Below are 18,196 nucleotides of genomic sequence, written 5' to 3' on the forward strand. Positions count from 1 at the left end.
TAAACATCACTCACTATTATAGAAGCAAAGGAATCCTACTATATAGTGTTCTTTATGTTGCGTGGTCCAAATAATTCCTTTTCTACCTAACGGATCATTTGTATTTATGCTTCTCACTATATCCCTATAATTATAAGTTAATCTTCTCCTTAAGGTAATACTTCTGACATCAGTGACTGTTAAACACTCTAGAATAACACTCAGGTTTATTGGAAAAAAAAAAAAAAGAACTGACCACTGTACCTTTTCCACTTATCAACTGCATTTATGTTTGCTCCAGCCTTTAGTAAAAACTTCACCATTTCCTCTCCTTTTTGACTTACAGCAAGTAAAAGTGGTGTGAGGTGACTCTGTAACATACCAAAAACACTTCATCATTCACAAAATTACATTTTTCTCAACTGAATTAAAAACCTTATATAAGATCCTATGAACCTAAACATATAGTAGAGAAAGGAAACCCAAGGTGTTCCTTTCCTGCTCACCCCTTTGTGCCTTCCCATGTGCTGCTCCCTCCCTTGGAAACACCCCTTCTCTGCCTCCCCACATTAACTCCGCCATCTGCACAGTCACTGCAGACATTCATGGCTGCAAGGGTCTTTGCTTCTATCACAGCATTTATCACAGTACGCTGGCATTATTTCATTGTTTCCCATCTACACCAAAAGCTTCTTCAGGGCAGGGGCTGTATCTTTTACCGCCACATCCCCAAACCCTAAGACACAGTAGTAAATGCTTTAAGTATTTTTATTGAATTAAGGATCTAAATTGTTATCTCCACAACAGTGTTTCTTAAATAACATTCCAAAGAATATCTACTTTACCAGAAGTTAAGGACTGTACCCCAACAGAAAGATTCCATGGCCATCTACTTTAGAGAAATATTAACAAAACCATGCATTATATGACCAGTACCAAAGAAATCTCTTGAACTTTGCCTAATCCCTATTTGTCAATAATTTTCTGTGGAACATTAACACGTGAGGAATTAGACCTTCAGGGATACACTTTTGACAGCTTCCCAATAAAGGTGGAGGTTTCCTCCAGGTGACACAAACTCGCTTGATTCTCCTCCCTCAATGGGGTGAGGAACCCAGGTGTCAACAGCAGGCACTCCTGCTCCAAATGGATCACTAAAGAAATAGGCTCTGAATTAAAAGAGATAGGCTTCAAAGCAGCTTGGATTCCTTACTATTAAATAGTCCATGTGGCTTCTCCTATGACAAAATGATTCCTTTTTAATAATATCTTAGTTCAGTCTGAACTTTTGTGCTCAACTATGATGACAATCTGAGACCGTAATGCATATCTACTTTATTTTAATCTATTTTTATTGTGGTTTCCATTTTAATTGCTACATACAATGTTTTATCTTAGGAAAAATATAAGTCACAAATAAAAATACAATGGCTTATCAATAAAAGTTCTAATGCTGATCTATATGGATTATTTCTATCATAATGAAAACCCCTAAATCACTTGCATTGTCAAGGGACAATGCTCAGGAGAAAGATGTAACTGGGTCTGCAACATGATAACCTATCCAGCTATGACTATGATTAACCTCAAAAGTCTTAGAGGCATCCTAATGGGAGGCTGAATATTTATGATATTTATAAAGAGTTTTTTAAGAAAACTTCTAAATTATAATATTCAACCCCATTACTAAAGGATTAATACATAATATTAATACCATACACTATATGGTATGAACAAGTATAAACTCTCATGAAAACCTTCACATCTTTATCAAAATGTATATAAAACAGGAGTTCTACCCTCAAATACTTATGGAGGCAAAGTAGGTGACGTGGAAAACACAAGTCCCTGGGGGCACAGGAGCAAACTGGAGAACATACACCTCCTGTACAGGGGCAACCTCTGTACAGTTACCAAATGGGAATATGGGCTCCAGGGACACCAGATTTGATTCGTTAAGAATAGCCTGAAATCCAGGTTTCTGCAAGTCCCCTAACTTTCACATGTTGACTCAATTTATGGAGGCAAACTCAACCTACCTACAGGCCGCATTTAGACTACAGCCCTTGTGTTTTGAACATTTGCTATGGACATTTCCAAATGGTGGTGCATAAAGCAAGTACTTGGAAGTAAAGGCTTTCCTTTCTTTACCATCACAGGTTTTGCCAAAACATCAGGTCCAACATGTAATAAAAATTGCTACTATGACTCATAATACTCACTTCAAGAATTTTTCAAACACCTATTCATTTACAATCTATTGATACTTGATTTTCCCAGATTGTTAACCAAATGGTTACTCAGTTCATAGGACTGCTGAAACCAAATTGTTAAAAGAATTCCTATCTGTATTCTTATGAACTTCACGGTTTTCAGTCTTTAAAACTGCCATCCTGATTATACCCAAGCTCTATGAACACAACATACTGAGATAATCCATAATACAACCTAACCATCTGAACACTAGCAAAGAGACACGAACACCGGAAAGAGTCTACCTCTACTTACTGAAAGGCTCCCCAGAAGCAAATTTCTAACGACCCTCTGAATGGCAGTGAATGATTGGCGGTTGGAAGGAAAAGGCTGTTATTCTGGATGCTGATAGATATTACCAATAATATTCCTTTTAATTTTACAACCACAGAGGTGGAGACAGACAAATGTCAGGCTAACGTTATTGGAAAGGAGAGATTTGAAGGACACAGCACTTACCAAACTCCAAATCTTCCAGAGATAATTCTTAAGTTTTGAAATGAGGAAATTTGTACTTTATATTTATCTATCCAGTGTTTCAAACCAAAAGTGTGTCAGAATCTTCAGGTAAAAAAAATTCTTTTTCTTAGAGAGAGGGTCTCACTATGTTGCCTGTGCTGAACTCCAACTCCTGCACTCATGTGATCCTCCCACCTCAGCCTCCCATGTGGCTGGGAGTGCAGACACATGCCACTGTGCCCAGCCGTGAGGAAATAGTTTTAAAAACACATCTCCAGGCCTTATTAGATTTACTAAAGCAAAATCTTCAGGGGAGACCCTATAGATTTTTTTAAAATTTCCACACGTCACTGTGATGTACAATTCTAGCTGAGAACTAGTGCAGCAGGTAATCACTTTGGTCTCATTTCTCAGTCAAATGGCCAATTCCAGTTATCACTGGGGACTTGGCCAAAAACAGGAAAGAGCAGGAGACTGCATTTAATTTTCCTGCATACGGGTAGAGTAGGGACTAAAAAACTCAAAATGCAACTGGATTGTGCTAGTTATAAGCTCCGTATCTCCCACCTCCCCATCAAGGCATTCCAGTAGACTCTTGTCTGAGTGGCTGTTTCTGCAAGAGTAGGATAATGACTCAGTTAATTATTCATTCTTCCCTCTTCTGAAGGCTTCCCCCCTGCATCAACACCTATTTATTGCCAATCTGGCTTCCCCAGTGACCTCCTGAAACTCATCTCTAGGCAAGTTTACAACTCATTAATTCTCTTTCCCAAAAAGAGAATTCTTAGTCTCAAAACTGAACATCACTCGCTCTAAACATATAAACTGGAAACAAACGCACGCGCGCGCGCACACACACACACACACACACACCTCTTCTTGGTATTTCCCCTGAATCACCTAATTTCCAGACTAGCTTATACATGACTGGTCTCCTTTTCTCTTTCCATTTGTCCCTCTTAAACCTTGCCACTGAGAGATAAATCGCTTTTTTAAGGAACTTGTCATAGCAGCAAGACTTCCGTTTATTGTAAAATGTGTTAGTTTTGTTTGAGTTTTAAGATAAAGCCTATTGCCAGGGCAAATTTCACTTTCCTGCGTTGTTTTACACTAATCAGAAAAAAACCCTTGGGTTCGAAAAAATTCTTGAATAAACAAGTTTCACCTTTAACAAATTCAGTGTTGTCACAAACACTGACTATAAGTGCATAAAGGAAAGTTGTACCGGCTAATGCTTCTTTAAAAGAATCAATATTTAAAGCAAAATCTTACACAATTAAGTTATTTTAAAATATATTCATTCAGAGAATGCTTGAGATCTCAAATATGGAAAACTGACAGTTACATATGTCAATGTTAAAACAAATGCATTTCAAATATTTTGAAAATAAAGTTGATTGATCTATACCTTGTTTCGGGGATCAATAAATGCACCGCGTGAGAGCAGTTTTTTTGCTATTGATACATTCTGGTGAGAAACAGCATAGTGAAGGGCAGTGTTGCCATAGGCATCCTGAAGATCTACATCGGCCAGAGCCTCCAGCAGTGCGGTTACACACTCCTCCTCCTGGCACTGGACGGCCTGTCAGTATTAGAACAAGAAAGAGAGAGAAAATTCTAGGAATTCAACATGAACTCTCCACAGATCACTGATTCATATGTAAGGGAGATACATTCAGTTTTATTCTATGTATTTAAGTCAAATCCATTACATGCTGAAATAGCCGGCTGCTCTATACCTTCATCAGAGCTGTCCTCCCTTTGCTGTCAAACAAGTCAAGTTGGCACTTTCTGTCGGTGAGGAGTCTCACCACTTCTTCCCGGCCCATGGCACAGGCCAAATGTAGAGTGGTCCTATGAAAGTGAGAGGACGTTTTAGGAAATTGTAGTGCATTATCTTAAAACATACATGATTCACATAATTGTAAACAATAAATAGCATATGATTCCTTGGCCTTCAAAACAAATATCTGATGTTCTTGTAAAGAAAGTATAATACTTTTTAGCTCCTATTACTCACTACATTAATGAAAGAACAGCCTATTGGAACAGAACGGACTTGGCCTTTGGATTCAGTTCAACTTGGGTTTGAATCCTACTTTAAGGTTGTCACTTACTGGCCGTCACTTAGCTTTTCTGTGCTTCAATTTCCCTATCAATAAAATGGGGACCAAAAGAGCAGCTATCTCACAAGACACCAGCGTGATGCTAAAATGAGAATCTATACAAAGTATTTACAACTTTTCCTAGTGCAAATAGCAACTCAATGATTGTTAGATATTATCATTATTACTATTACTGCTACTTAACAAAGACAACACTTGAATTAAGTAAAATGATACAATTGTACCAACTTTGTGGTTTATTTTAAGAATCCGAGATAACACTGTAGTTCAAAGATTCTAAGATGCTCATTTTCTCACATTTCAACATCTCTGATGTTGGAATGCTACTTGTCATTCATGATTTATTTAAAACACATTGGGCAGCATTTTGAACATTCTCTTATTGGTAAAAAAAATAATGCGGCATCACACGATCCATGGTGTCTCACTTCAAGGGAAATATGGTATATACAACAGGTCTACGGCAGTTCTAATCATATGATAGGCATTTAAATAAATTTTACTTCTTAACAATACTATGGAAAAAGAAGGCTGAAAGAAAACAAAACTTTTTTAAAACAAAGGAGTTCTTTTTGTCTTTGATAAAGTCACTTCTTTCAACTGCTGAATACTTAAGAGCGTATGGAAGTGTTTGACCTTGGAAATTCATATGTGCAGGACTGTTCTTCCTTTGGGCTTCTATTTGCTGCGGACAGTTGTAGCTTAGGTGTAATCACTTGTCATCCTTTTTATTTATTTATTTTTATTTCAGGATATTATGAGGGTACAAACATTTTGGTTACATTTTATGACTTTGCCTCACCCAAGCGAGGATTAGAGACACGCCCTTCCCCTCTACAACGCTCACCACGTCCATCAGTTGTGAGTTTAACCCCCCAACCCCCTAATCCCTGGAGAAGTAGTTCTTACTTTGATTTTCAAAAACTCTTAACACAAAGTCAGGATTCAAACGAATGGGCATAGCTCATTTTTTTCAATATTTAGATTTACAGAATATATGCAAATCAAATATGTCCAGTGTTAACATTAGCATTTAATATTGTTACAAATTTTAAAAGGGCAATTAAATGTGATCTTTTATAATTTTCTGCCTTCAAAATTCTTTTGTTTGAAGGGAGGGAGGAAAAGCTTTGATTGAGATTAAGTCCTAATCCTCCAATTTTAAATCTCTCAACTTGCTCAGGATGGGCCGATGAACAGGAAGTTTTTAAGGGTGGCCGGGTCCTGAGAGACAGTAGAATATGCCTGCTACATAACAGGTACTCAGGTTATGTTTGATGATAGGTGGGATTGAAAGAATGGATAAATTGAGTTGAAGAGTTCAACAGTTTGAAATAAAACTCTTAGAAAGTAAAGCAATGCTTTTGCAACAAGAATGACCATTTTTATATGCTACTTTTTTCATGTTCTTAAGGGTACAACTAAAATAAAATGATTCATCTACAATTGTTTGCACATATGTAATAAAAACATATGTATATGATCACATGTATACACAATAAAAATTTACAAGCAGAGATGAAAAGATTCCCTTTACATCTGAAGAGGCTAAGTTGGCAGAAGATTCCAATCCACAAAAAAATAAAAAATAAATAGAAAGTAAGGAATTATTTCTATCTGCACAAGATTCATATTTCTGCACTTCCCAGGGATTTTTCATTAATAAACTTTTACTAGAACTTTTATACATGCTCATGGCAGAAATCACAGAGGAGAAACAAGGGAAAAAATTTCCCTGATAATACACACGCCCAGAAGTAACAAATTTTATCACATTTTTAAATATTTTTGGCTAAGGCAACATCATAGTATGTTTGTGTGTATGTTTAATCAAAATGATTTTTTTCTCACTTGACATACCAAATACTTCTCACATGTCAACATACATCTGCATCTATGCCCACCTTCAATGGTCACATATTATTCCATCCTATTGATGTACTGGAATTTATTTATAAAATCCATTATATGGGTGCTGCCGGTAGCTGGGCACAGTCCAAAGGGGACAGGGCGTCTTTAAGAAAGCGAGCCGGAACCTGTTGGGCCATACTGAGCCTGGGAAGAAGCTTAGGCTACTGTCTATGTCCGGCCTCCCCTTGATGTCGGCCCTGGAAAAGAGCATGCACCTGGGCCGCCTGCCCTCTCGCCCTCCTCTGCCCGGCAGCGGGGGCAGTCAGAGTAGAGCCAAGATGTGCATGGGGTAGGTGACCCTACCCCTTCTCTCTAGAGGCCAGGCCCCGGCCATTGGAGAATGGTGTCTCTGGGCGTTTAGAGCGGCATGGGAAGGGAGGCTACGGATAGAATAGGAGAAAACGTTGACGGTGGCCTGGAGACGTTTAGATGTAGTAGAGGCAGATTTGGGGATGGGGAGGCGCCAAGTCAATGGAAACTGAAGGACAAATAACATTGTTAAAGCGAGAAGGGAATGAGGCAAATACTGGAGAAGCTTGGACTAATGTAAGGGATGTGGGAGTGACCTGCAAAGGGATGGAGGGAGTTTGAGGAAAGGGAGTAGAATGGTGACAAAGGTGGGGGTGAAATCTGCCAGGGGGTTGAGGGACATGGGGAATGACTGAGAGAAAAGTTGAGGGGAATTGGGGGAACAACTAAGGAAAGGTTTGGGAGAAACGAGAAGACTGTGAGAACTAGATATTAAAAAAGTTGAGGGGGGAGTAGAGAATAGCTGAGGCAGGGTTGGTAGGAGAGAGCACTAGGGAGCAGAAGGTTCTAGAGAGTTCCCGGAGGTGAAAGATTCAAGGAGTGAAGGGAGAACTGAGAAAGCTTGGGGAGTAGGCCCAAAGAAAGGTGGGAGAACATAGGGTAACAGGAATGTGGTGAGAAGCTGGGGGGAATAAGGGAAAGAGTGATGAGGGAGAGGGCTTGAGAGTTTAGAGAGTGACCCATTGGCTCTAGAGACTGAGCAATGACTAGAAATAGGGGTTGGTGAATGGAAGTGCGGCAGAGGTAAGGTCTGGGAAGCTTAAAAGGAAAGATTTGGTCGCTGATTTCTGCTGGGCAAATAGGTCTGAGGGAAGCTATGTACTGATCTAAGACTAAAAATTAGTGAAGCATTGGGAGTAGACATTTAAAATGTTTTGGGGGAAGCAATTTGCTGGAAAGAGAGAGCTGTGTTGAAGAGGTAGTCTTTGGAATTTTAGGTCATTGAATGACCTCTGGAAATAATTTGTGTTGTGTATCTTATTTATTCCTTTGCAATACTCTGGAATTCAGTCTTTCTTTTTCCTCAGTGAATCCTGTTTTTTCAAGTCTCAATTCCACCAATTTCAAGGCATCCTTTCTTTCTCTTTTTGTCACTTGCTTTGTTCTTACCTTCTTTCCTTCTTCCACTCTATCTCTTACTCTCAAGTTGGGACTGTTTCCTTGCCAGTCTCTTGTGTGACTTGCTCTTTCAACTATTTTTCATGATCTCTTGACCTTAGTTTCACTAAACCTTATTAAGTATGTTTGCCTATTCAGAGTTTGTGATTTTTCTTGAGTTTCCGTAATACGGTTTTTCAAATTGGACTTAGTAATTCCAAAGTATTGCTGGATAATGTAATAACAGCAATTACTTTTTTTAAAGTAAGCACTATGAGGCCAGGCACAATAGCTCACGCCTGTAATCCCAGCACTTTGGGAAGCTGAGACAGGTGGATGGCTTGAGACCAGGAGTTCAAGACCTGCCTGACCAACATAGCCAGACTCCATGTCTTCAAAAATATAAAAAAAATTAGTCGGCCTGTAGTCTTGCTACTTGGGATGCTGAGGCTGGAGGATTGCTTGAGCCTAGGAATTTGAGGCTGCAGTGAGCCATGATCATAAGTTTTCTTCTGGACACAGCCTAGATTAAAAAAAAAAAAAGTTAAAAAAAAAAAAGTCCTATGTGCCAGGCAGTAACTTTACATACGTTATTTTATTTAATGTGCCCACAAACCTGCAAGGTAGATATTTCCCTGCATATATAGGTAAAGAAATTCATACTCAGAGATTCAAGGTCACCCAACTAGTATGTGACAGTACAAGGATTCAATCTACGTTTAGTCTCTAGAATCCATTCCCTTTTCCGTAGACCAGTACTTTCTCTTGGGTAAGGCCTGAAATCTGATGTCTTTGTTCCTTTTAATACATGGCCAGTAGATGATGCCAAAAACATAGTGGTTTTGAACTTTTTAATTAATGCTTTTGGAGGTATTCTGATTAAAGTGGATTTAGGATCCCTACTTGCTTTGCATCCCTGGTGTGCTTGACAGGGGCATCATTTGAAAAATCACTGCTTTAGTACATACCATTACCATTAGAGAGTCTGAAAATGTTTTTGGTTTTTATTAATTGTACTTTTATTTTTATTTTTAAGAGATGGAGTCTTGCTATCTTGCCCAGGCTGGAGTGTGGTGGCTACTCACAGGTGCGATCATCACACACTACTGCCTGGAACTCCTGGGCTCAAGTGATCCTCCTGCTTTAGCCTCCCAAGTACCTCTGACTAAAGGTGCACGCCACCGTGCCCTGCACTACAGTGCTTTAACTGACACGTATATGTTAGTGCCTTTTTGTATTCCATGAGGTAAACTAGGGCCAGAGTTAATATTTTCTGTTAATAACTGAGAAAACTCAAATGTTCATTGACTTGCCTAAGATCACAGAATGATTAAGTGACAGAAACATCATTCAGACCTAGAGTTTTATATTTTTAGTCCGTTCTCATTCTTATTATACTTTGGATCAAAGAGTTTGTTGCTTGAAGTGACATAGATCGGAGTTTCCAGCCTAGCTTGAGTATTTACATTGGTTAGGTCATTTAACCTCTCGTCGTCTATTTCCTTATCTCTAAAATGAGGATACCTCTGCTTACCTTAGAGTGCTGTGAGAATAAGATAATACATGAAAAGCACTTAGGGTTTCTGACACATAAGCTTTTTAAGGTATAATAGCTAATAGATTATCGTATATTGAGAACTGTGAGAATGGTTCATACTTTACAAAGTAGAAGCTCTTCTTTCAATTTCTTATAATGTCAGCTTTTTTTCCTCTCAAGCTGTATGTTTATTCATATCTGATTGGATAGTCTTTCATCCGTCTTAAATTTATTATGGATATCATGCCTCTTACGAAGGCTTTATTGAGCTATTCACACAGATGGAGAAATAAAGGGCAAAGTGAAGTGATTTGCTCAAGGTCACAGATTTAGTTACTAAAAGAATCAAATCCCAGTATTTCAGTATCTGGGTTTTTGTTTAATTTTTTAAAAATTAAGTTGTAATTCGTATACCATAGAAATCATCCTTTTAAAATGTACAAGTCAGTGGTATTTAGTATATTGACCAGGTTGTACAGTTATCACCACTAATTCCAGAAGATTTTTTATCATGCCATAAAGAAATCCCTTACCCATTAGCAATCACTATCTGTTACACCTAGCATATATTGCTTCTGGGTTTTGAGACACCCACCTTTTTTCAGGTTATAAAGGAATTCACGTTTGTTTTTCTAGTACCTGTATTTTTTTACATCTGTTTGAAGTTTATCTTGATATGCAAAGTGAGGAAGACATCAAATTTTATCTTTATCCACAGGCTATCCAGTGCTGTAACACCATTTACTAAAAGTCCTTTTCCCATTATGTGAATTTCACTTCAGTAAAAGAATAGTCCTTTTTCTCCCTGATTAAAATGACATCTTTGTCATACACTGAATTTCCAAGTAGATTTTGGTCTATTTATGGAATTTCTTTTTCCATTGGCCTTTTTATTCATGTGCTACTCTACACTTGGTAAAGGTAGCTTCTCCATCACTCTTTTTTAGGATTTTCCTGGCTCCTCTTATTTGTTTATTCTCACAAATAAACTTTCTAATTGACTAGTACTGTGAAAAAACCCCGATAGTATTTTTGAGATTACATTAAGTATATAAATTAATTTAGAAATAAATATTTTTTTATGATGTTGAGTGTTCCTTGAAGAAATGTGGTACCTTTTAACTTGTATGAATCCCTTTTGAAGGAAAAATATTTCAGACCACCAGTATTGGCATAAATTATATTTTCTAAGCACCTGTAATACTTTTGTCATTTCCACTCACTTGTCAATTTTTGTGCATTACTACTTGGCATTGCATTTTTCATAGTTATGTCAAAGTTGTCTCTGGTAATTTTATGAAAATTTTTTTGTGTTTCCCCAATAAAATATTACAGCTCCTGGAGTGCAAGGGCCTTTGTTTATATTTCTTTGTGCCTTCTATAGTAGCACAGTTAAATAAATGTCTTTATGAAATTAAATTTAATGGACATGTGGCATACAACATTCATTGAAAATGAGATCTTGAAGTTTTTCCGGTTAAGTCCAGCCTGCACTGATCTTCTATTTCTGTCCTTTTGTGGCACCCATCATTTATACCAGGGATCAGCAAACTATTTCTATAAAAGGCCAGATAGTATTTTAGGCTTTGTGTTCCATTGTAGTCTCTGTTGCAGCTACTTAACTCTGTTGTGGTAGGGTGAAAACAGCCACAGACAATATGTAAATGAATGTGACTGCAGTCCAAGAACACTTTGTCGATACTGAAATTTGAATTTCATGTAATTTTCATGTCATTAAATAGTCTCCCCCCCTTTTCAAAAATGTAAAAATCATTATCAGCTCATGGGCTATAAAAAAAAAAGATGATGGGCTGGATTTGCCCATAGGCCACAGTTTGCCAACTCAGTATTAGTTCTGTACTTCTACTGTCTTGTAGAAGAAAGAATACAGATTTGAAAATCAGCAAACTAGGATTCTCTTCCTGGCTTCACTACTTACCACTTAACTGGTATGAGCTTGACTTTATTCTCTTAAAATGTGGGTAATCCTAGCTTCACAGAGTTTTTGTGAAACTGAGATGGTGTATCTGTGGAATTATTTAAATTGTAAATGGGAACATACTTACTATATTTCATTAATTCTAAGATACTTTTTCATTTTTAAAATGATAGCGTCTTGATGCTGTTACCTGGTCAGATAACAAATCCTAATTTGGTCTTCATTGCCTGTACATGAGTAAACACCAAAACCAGAATCAAAATTTGCAAAATGTGTAGGTGCTGACAACTTGGAAGAAAATCTTGGTGACAAAAATGGACCACTCTTGTAACTGCTAAGAACTGAATGGTGGTGAGGAGGCCTGGGTGTTCAATCAGATGAGATAAGCAAGCTCCCTAAAGTCACAGTCAAAAGTAAGATAGCGCTACATAATTGCAAAGCCAGCATATGAGCTGATGTTTAGTTTTAAGAAATGCTCTATCACCAGTGTTCTTATGAGGCACAGAGAACTATATTGGTCAGAATGATTCAGAAAAGAGTAGGACTCTAAATCTGAAGAAATTGGTTAGAAATTCCTTAAGTATTTTATTCTGCTTTCATTTTCCTTTTTATATATACCCATAAGTGATATATAATAAACATATGGAAGTATAAAAGAGCTCTTTTATATAAAAATTAATTCATTTTTTATATAAAAATGTGTAATAAATTCTAAGTGATAAAGTTAAAAAAAATCCATTATATGGGTTCTTCTTAATACACTGCCATTTTTAACAATGTGGAGAAAAACAAATTGCACGTATACGTAATTATTTCCTAAGAATATTTTTGTACAGTGGAATGACACACTTTGTGGGTAGGAAACAATATCTTGTTCCTCTCTTAAATCAAAAGCCTTCTCTTAGAAGGGACACTAAATATTTTCTCCTATGCGGACAAGTCACTTGTAGGTCTGTAATAAAGTACTGTGCCCAATTTTAAATTAGAGTTCAGGTTTTCTCTTGCTGATTTGAAAGAATTCACTGTAAAATAAACATACATTTTTTTCATCTGATATACACATATGTGTGTGTATGTTTGTGGCAAATACTGTGCAAGTATGTTGTCTTTTAAGTTGTTAACTTTCTTTCTGATATACAGGGGGTTTAGATTTTTTTTCCACTAAGTCAACCTTGAGAATGCTTGCTTGTGAGTTCCTTTTTAGGAAAGTCTCCACCAACATGGAAATGTATCAAAATGAATAGGCATTTGTGTTCTCTTCTAATACATTTCTCATTTCCTCGTTTTAAAATTCGTGATCTTTATTCCATCAGGAACTTATTTTTGTGACATAAAAATCTATCTAGGGTTCTCCAAACAGGTAACAGATATTTCATTTATCAATGATTTATCTTTGTCTTCTAATACAAAATGTCACCATTACCAAGTTCTAAATACTTGTATATATTTTTGGGGTGTTTCTGGATTTTCTAGTCTGTTCCGTTCATTTATCTATCTCTTCAGCTGTTAGTAAATCATTAACCTATGGAAATTCCTGGCATCTTTTCACATCCAGAGGGGCAGGTTTTCTTACTCCATTCCAAAATTTCCTTCATATTATTACAATAGTAAAAGATAGACACCATGTGTCACTCAAAAATTTTAAAACCTTCATATATTTATTTGCTTTATGTAGAACTGATATAAAAAGAGTTCACACTTTCAGAAATATGAGTTTTCTTCTTTAAGAACACAGAATCATCTCCTCACATCAAAGTTTCTTCCAAGTTCCCTTAGTAAAGAACACATATACACAGGTGTACCTCCATATGAAATGGATATTGGATTTTTCTATGAAAATTTTTTGCCCAGAAGTCAATATAGTATGGGAATTATTTCTCTCCTTAAGCACCTTTTAATAATGCATATAACATGTTCTAAAACGTGTACATTAAAAATAAAATGCTATATATACTTAATTTTGTTTGTTAAATCACTTTAAAATTGTTAATAAAGACCTCTAGAAGGGGAATGATGAGTGTATTAGAAAGCAGCTAAAGTTTTGTTTTTCTGTTGCTGCTCATAAAGATGGCCTGGTGGGGGGGAGCCCTCCAAGGAATCCACCTCCCAGGCGGTGCGGTGCAGAGCCTGTGGAGGGAGGAAAGCCCAGCCCCCTGGGGGACAGGAGGGCCGGGGAGGCCAAGTCCAGGAAAGAGCGTTTCCCCCACACCCTCCCGGCCCCCGGCCCCCATCCCACAGTCCCCTGTCCCGGCTGGCGATTCCCATTACCTGCCCTTCCGATCTCTGCTGTTCAACAGCGATGGATGTTTCAACAGGATGTTCGAAACTTTATATGCATCCTTAAAGCAGGCAGCCCGGTGGATCTTGCTTAGCTTTTTCGCAACAACGTCATAGCAGGTCTCCATGTAGGCCGTCTCAGGAATCTCGTCCCTGTCGGCCACCACAGCCTTCCGCAGGCTGCCCTTGGAGGGCGACTCGCCCTCGCCCTCCTTCCTCCAGAAGGTAAAGAACTTCTTCATGGTGCCGGTTGTGGACTTCCAGACACCTCACCTACTCCTCTCCTCCCCTCCCCACCCCAGCCCAATCCAACTCAGATAACACGGTCTGGCCACAAGCTCCAAGAAAGCTTGTCCCCAACACAAAGTGAAGTGACAGGCAGAGGAGAGCCAAGCCAAGCCAAGCGGAGTCAACCTGAGCCGTTAGGCACAAGTGCACGTGCGCACCTCGGAACAGTGTCCCTGCGCATGCGCGCCAATGCTGGCGGACAAAACCATTTACCCACGCGAAGCGGGATGCGGTTGTCCAGCTCCGCGGCCCTCGCGGTGTGGGTCTGGGTGGCTCGCCACCGGCTGCCTCAGGGTCCCTACAGATGTTTTGCAAGTAGTACCAGTATGCCATTAAGGCTCCCTGTGCAGGGTATGGAGGGGGTTTCAAACCTGCAAATGGAGATCTACTATAGGTAGATTTCAAACCTCCATCTGGAAGCCTGTAACCCAGATCGTAAGTTTTTTTCTGGACACAGCCTACATTAAAAAAAATTTTTTTTAAAGTACTATGTGCCAGGCATTGTAGTAGTAACTTTACATAAGTAAGATAATACCTTTAAAAAAAAACTCTATCCAAGGTTCCTTAACATGGTCTATGACAAATACAATACAAACTAGCACAAGCAGCAAACATGATTTGAATAAATGATCATACAAAATAAACAAATGTAAACTCTGTAATGATGTCTATAAAACAGAAAGAAAGAAAAACTTTGAATAAGCCATTTCAAAATGAGAGCTTATAAAATAAAGCTAAATAGAAAGAGTTTTGGAGGCAAAACACTACCTGACTTTAAAATATACTACAAAGCTATAGTAACCAAAATAGCACGGTACTGGCATAGAAAGACACACAGACCAATGGAACACAACAGAGACCCCGGAAATAAATCCACATGTTTACAGCCAACTGATTTTCAACAAAGGTACCTCGAATATTCAGTGGGGAAAGCATGGTCTCTTCAACAAATGGTGCTGGGAAAACTGGATATCCATGTGCATAAGAATGAAACCAGCACCCTACCCTATCTCTCACTATATACAAAAATCAACTCAAATTAGGCTAAAGACTTAAATGTAAGACCCTGAACTAAAAAACCACTTCAAAAAAAAAAAAAAACCATAGAGGAAATGCTTCAAGATATTGGTATGTAGCAGGCTTCTGAGCAGAGATTTTACGGAGAAGACCTCATAAGCACAGGCAATAAAAGCAAAAATATACAAATGGAATTATATCACACTAAAAAGCTTTGCCACAGCACAGGAAACAGTGAACAGAGTAAAGAGACAACTGGATGGGCCCAGTGGCTCATGCCTGTAGTCCCAGGTACTCAGAAGGCTGAGGCAGGAGGATCACCAGAGCCCAGGAGTTGGAGACCAGCCTGAGCAACATAGCAAAACCCTGACATCTCTAAAATATGAAAAAAAAAAAATTGTTTAAAGTTTGAGGTGATGGATACACTAATTACTCTAATTTGATCATTACACATTGGATACATATATTGATATCACTGTGTATCCCATAAATATATGCAATTATTTTGTGCCAATTAAAAATAATAAAAGCAAAAAAGAAGTTAAAAAAAACCATTGCATTAGTGGATTATTGAGGGTAGAGGTAAAAGGGAGGCAAGGAGGAGCAGCTAAAGCTAAATTAAAATTGGGTGTTAACTCACAGCACAGACTGACATCACATAAATACTATGCTATGGATCTAAAAAGAATTTCTAAATTTTGCCAACAAATTCTGAACTAGTGGGGAAATACTTTCTATCCTTGCCTCAGAAAATATTCTCAGCAGCCCTCATGTTAACCGTCTTTCCCTCTTTTCTCTAGAGACACTGCCCCCTCTCCTCTTGGCTCAATTCCTATGCAGAGATGCTCTGCTTAATTTCTACCTCTGCCCAGCCTTCTCCGGCCTTGGCAGTCAGGACTCTGCAAATTCCACAGACGTGCTTCTGGGAGTTCTGGGGCCACTCTAGTGCATAAAAGGGCACAAAAGGCCACAGCTTTTGTGACTAGGGCCTCAACAAGAAAATCAGAAAGCTGGATGGTTTGTGCAGAAAAGATCATTAGACTGTCTAAGACTCAGTCTCCTCATTTTAAAAATGTTATTATAACACCTACAGGGAAGGACTGGAGTGAGGGTTGACTGAGATAATGTTTGTAATGTCCTTAGCATCATGCTTGGCACATTTGCTCAGTAAAGGGCAGTTATCAATATTAAGAGGGATGGTGAGGAAGACATGCTTAGGGCTCTGTATTTACCTTGATGTTAGAGTGGTGTGTGCCCAAATCTGCCGCCCCATGACTGGCCAGTCAGAACTAGCCATGGCCTGAGAAGGGAAAATGGAGCCAGACGACTGATGAATTTTAGAGAGAACAAGAGAGTTCCCAGCCTGGCTGAGTATTAGAATCATCTGGCCCTAACTGACAAACTAGGGCCCCAGCCCAGACCAATTAAATCAGAATTTCTCCCAGTAGGGACCCAAGCAGTAGAAAGTTTTAAACAAGCTCCAGGTGTTTTTTTGTTTGTTTGTTTGGGGTGGGTTTTTTTTTTTTTTTTGCATCCTTGGGTGGACTCAAATCCCACATGTTTTTAATGTACAGCTGGTTTGAGAAACACTGATCTAGGCACTCAAATTAAAGGAGTAGGTTCACAGATATTTTAAATACTGTGCACTAAATTAAACAAAAAAAACCTCCAGGAGGTAACACTAGAAAGAAGTCAGATAAGTATGTAGGGATGAATCAGAGTGAAAAACTGAATTTTTAGAAAACCGTACATTTCCAAAAGAAATTATTTAAGGATACTTATTCTTTCAAAAAATCTTTAGAATTATGAGCTGGAAGCAAGGAAGCAACCCTTTTTCTTAGTGATGGATTTTTGGATAGGAATTTATAAGCATCTATCAGTATTTAGGACATTTTCAGAGAAACAAAAAAACGGTCAGAATGAATATTTGCCCCAGGCATGTAGTTGTGCAATGTTAAGTGGAAAAACAGTAGAAATCTGAATATACACTTATCATAAATATGTTAAAGAAACATGGAAAACATAATTTTTATAAATTTAAAAACCCTCACGATACTAAATTTTATGTTCATAAAGATGATTCATATTTTGAAAATTCAATTGTGATTATAGAAAAACCCTAAAGGAAAATTTTAAAAGGTAGTTATCTCTTCGGGATTGGAAATAGGATGATTTTTAAAAATCTCATATCTATGTTTTTAAAAATGATGCGTTACTTTTGAATTGTAAAAAAAAATATTAAACACAGGAAAAAACACGAGAAGGAATACAGCAAAATATAATCAGAGGTTGATTTGGGGAAATGAGACTGCTTTCCTCCTCTTTCAATTATTTTTCCTGTTGAACGTTTTTTGCTATAATAAGAATATATTTTTATAATTGAAATCAAATAAGCTTTATTTTTTTAAGTGTCTTAAGCAGAGCCATGAATTTGAGCTTTATATTTGTGACATACAAATTTTAGATGTTACCCTGGGACTTCTACATTAAAATTTCAAGGATCAAACATCAACAACCACAGGAGAAGTGTCCAAAGCATTTAGTAGTGGATTGTTACACTGGAGACGCCCCTGGTCCACCATACCGGTTTTACAACACATTATGCTGTATTAAGTAACATCTCTTCACTTCATCCCCAAAATTTAATTAAAAAGTATAATACACACAAAATATTTTTTAAAATCTAGTTTGGGCTAACGGTCTTACTTCTATGTGAACTTGACCAAAAGCCTTAAATGTCGGCGCACTTTACAGTATTATCGTCATTATTTATAAATATGAAAAATAGGGTGAACCCAAAGACCCAAATCCAGACTTATTTTTTTCACCAGCAGGGTATTCAATGAATGCTAGTTAAATACTGAAATGTGAGAGCTCTGGCGGGTCCCAGGCCCCAGCTGTCTCAGGGGTTGTTTCTTGCTGCACGGTTAACTAAAGTCCCAGCGCTTGGGACTGCTTAAGGTCCCTGCACATTCTACCAGCAAGGGGGAAAAGAAGGCTCAA

Source organism: Eulemur rufifrons, chromosome 18, assembly GCF_041146395.1.
Source record: "Eulemur rufifrons isolate Redbay chromosome 18, OSU_ERuf_1, whole genome shotgun sequence".
Lineage (NCBI taxonomy): Eukaryota > Metazoa > Chordata > Mammalia > Primates > Lemuridae > Eulemur > Eulemur rufifrons.